General features: G+C 44.2%; 1 protein-coding gene across 4 annotated transcripts in view; it reads right to left on the reverse strand.

Annotated features, from left to right (window-relative positions):
* Positions 1 to 3,506, reverse strand: part of GKAP1 (G kinase anchoring protein 1) — a 78,972-nt gene that overhangs the window by 75,117 nt on the left and 349 nt on the right. For 2 of the 4 annotated variants that reach the window (XM_034967503.2, XM_034967502.2), the window contains exon 2: positions 2,986 to 3,117. The gene's annotated coding sequence lies outside the window, so the exon portion shown is untranslated. Of the gene's footprint in view, positions 1 to 1,914; positions 2,006 to 2,985; positions 3,118 to 3,221; positions 3,398 to 3,506 lie in introns of those variants that run through there. The other 2 variants (XM_063593989.1, XM_003810293.5) reach the window with 2 other exon arrangements.

The following is a 3,506-nucleotide window of genomic DNA, read 5'->3' on the forward strand; positions in this document are numbered from 1 at the left end:
TGAGCCTGGGGGTCGAGGCTGTAGTGAGCAGTGATTGTGCCACTGCCCTACACCTTGGGTTACAGCCTGAGACCCTTTGTCAAAAAAGAAAAAGAAAAAAAAAAAGATGGCAGCAATGTCAAAAATATAACAAAGTCTTTATTTTACATATACTTCATACCCAAAAAGCCAATTATTTGACTTATTAAATGTAATAGCATACGTTAGGGCTTTCTCTAGCAACCCTCTTTCTTCAGATTTTGCATGTACTCCAAGAAAAAACAACTTGAAATTTCTTGAACACACGATTAGTTTACTTGTTCATATCTTTAACTATGCTGTTCTCTTTTGTCTACAATGCCATCTATCTCTTCCACTGAAAACTTCCATTTATTCCTCAAAATCCTGCTCAGGTGCTAGCATATCTATGAAGCGTTCTCTGACCTGTTCCTGAAGTTAAACATTCCCTCCTCTGTAATATTTCCATACTTTAAACTTACTATTATTGAATGGACTCCAAAAAAATTCTCTTTATTGTTGTGCCTAGCCCCTATGATCCTGATTTCAAGATCCTGAAAGGCAAGAGTTTCTATCCCTTACAAATACCACAGGATCTGGCACATAGAAGACACATTTATTGAACTTAGTGTTTTCTTCATGTTTACATTCTTCAAGTACACAGCTGTCTATGCAGTGAAAAATGTGCTCTACAAGTAGAAAAAGAAATATGTGAAGTGCACAATAGACAATCCTCAATTCCCATAACGCAGATGTGCATGAGCAATTATTAGCAGTTCAAAGTTGTTTCATTACGGTAAGTACTATTCTAACAAACTAATTGCCACAACCAATTTTGTCTAGGAAGCATATCTGGTTTTAAAGTGTTGATTTAAGCCAGCCGGGCATGGTGGCTCACGCCTGTAATCCCAGCACTTTGGGAGGCCAAGGCGGGTGGATCACAAGGTCAAGAGATCGAGACCATCCTGGCCAACGTAGTGAAACCCCATCTCTAATAAAAATACAAAAACTAGCTGGGCATGGTGGCGCACGCCTGTAGTCCCAGCTACTAGGGAGGCTGAGGCAGGAGAATCGCTTGAACCAGGGAGGTAGAGGTTGCAGTGAGCCAAGATCGCGCCACCACATTCCAGCCTGGCAACAGAGCAAGAGACTGTCTCAAAAAAATGAAAAACAAAAGTGTTAATTTAAGAGAACTAGGATGCATTGGCTGCTTAAGTAAACTGCTTCTAAAAATGAATAGCCTAAGCTACAAGCAGGAGAATTTTTTTTTTTCTCTTTGTGTATACATGGGGTCTCACTATGTTGCCCAGGCTGATCTCAAACTCCTGAGCTCAAGCAATACTCCAGCCTTGGCCTCCCAAAGGGCTGGGATTACAGGCATGCACCACCAAGCCCGACCCAAGCAGAAGAATTCCTAAGTGGCTGGTAGTCTTGGCCTCTATCAAGGTTTGGAGGCACATTGCCATTATGACCTTATCCCTCTACACTATGACCTCACTAGAATCAAGACAGCAGCAGCCATATCTCAGTCCAGAAGACCACAATTAGGGAACTTCAGAAAACACACACACACACACACACACACACAATTATATATATATAAAATCCTTAAATCAAGAACAACCAAATATATTACTTTTTATGAGATGAATGATAGCCATCTTCTATTAACACTACCAATTAGCCTGACCAAAAAAAGGTATTAATGTAGATGCCAATTAGTGTGGCCTCACTGAAATATAACTTAGATCGAAATTAACTGAGCGTAATATGAAATGGCACCAAGTATCACTGATTTAACACCTGGTGAAATAAAAAATTGTGTTATTTCATGTTCTGTTCTTCAGATAACCAAACAGTATCTTTCACTTTGGCTTCTTAAAAATTAGGGTTCACAGGCCAGGTGTGGTGGCTCACACTTGTAATCCCAGCACTTTGGGAGGCAGAGGCGGGCAGATCACGAGGTCAGGAGTTCCAGACCAGCCTGGCCAACAAGGCGAAACATCGTCTGTATTAAAAATACAAAAAAAAAAAAAAAAAAATTAGCCAGGCGCCTGTAATCCCAGCTACTCAGGAGGCTGAGGCAGGAGAGCTGCTTGAACCTGGAAGGCAGAAGGTGCTGTGAGCCGAGATCGCGCCATTATACTCCAGCCTGGGCAACAAGAGCAAAATTCCGCCTCAAGAAAAAAAAAAAAATAGGGTTCACAATCAGCAAGTGTGAAGTGCATACTAAAACTCTGCTCCAAACACACTTACTGTAAGTGATGTAAACCCAATGGGTATGCCCCAAACTCCATTTTTTTCTCATAGTTAAGTACTGAGATCCCTCTCCAATCTGCAGCTCCCACTTTCTGCAGGCCAAGAAAGTTAAACAAAAAATACAAGCAGGTACTCAGTGAGGACCTGAGGGATTCTCCCACGAGTAAAATACATGTATTTTCACACAAGGTTCTTTTGGTCAACTTCTGGGTTTTGCTCTTACTCCAGAATTGAAGCTACTATAGTGTTATAAATCTGTTGAGAAAAGAAATCTAGACTTCTATGAAGATCTTTAATATTTTAATTTGCCAAAAAGCTTCTCAAATATTTTTATAGCTACAAGTCACATTTATTAAATGATTCCAGTTACAATCCCAAGCACATTTACTACACAACAGACAATGCTAAATGGTGAAGAAAAGTGTCTCCGGCTTTTTAGTATAAGACAGACGATCTTTCATTAGTTCTTCTAATGAAAGCACTAGCATCTACTCTGAAAAATCTGGCGAAGGTAAAGAGTGAAAAAGAGGAGGAAGAGAAAAGGCAATCAGCCAATTTGATAAACTATTTTTGTCGTTACTGTTCAATATTTATGAAGCACCTTAATGCTAGAGATCTGACAAAAATTCGGTAAGGCTGTTCCAAACAATAACAGGAAAAAAAAATCACTTTTCAATAGCTGGCGGCGGAGGAGGAGGAGCACTATATTCAAAAAGTAATTCACTATACCTCATTCATGAATGAAAGCCAAATTTCACCCATAGGCTGTTAACCGATGCTCCGAAACTTATTCGCAAAGTACATAGAGAAAGAAATTGCGCTGGGCGAAACCTAACTCGGGCAGAGAAGCGGCTTCAAAACCTGAAAGGGAGAAAACGAGTCAGGTCGTTGCTCCAGAAATTTCCGAGCTCCCGGCTCCCCGGGAGGGAGCGCGGGCGCCAGCGGCGGGGAGGGGACGGTGGCACCTGTCACTCGAGCGGCCCCCACGGGGTCTCGGGAGGCTCAGCGGTCGCCGGCCTGGGAGTCGGGTGCGAGTCCCTCCCCGCCGCCCCGAGCCTTGCGCCGAGCGTCGGGCCGCGGCCCTCCCGTGCCCTCTGCCCAGCGGCTCCGGCCAGTGGGGCCCGTCGCCTCAGGCCGAGTCCCCGCCACCCGAGGCCGGGGCGCCGAGGGGAGCGCTGTCGAGCCGCTGCCTACGCCTCCGGGGTGCCGGAGCGGACACCCGCGAGGCGGGCCCGCCTCCGCGTACTCAC

Source organism: Pan paniscus, chromosome 11 (genome assembly GCF_029289425.2).
Source record: "Pan paniscus chromosome 11, NHGRI_mPanPan1-v2.0_pri, whole genome shotgun sequence".
NCBI lineage: Eukaryota > Metazoa > Chordata > Mammalia > Primates > Hominidae > Pan > Pan paniscus.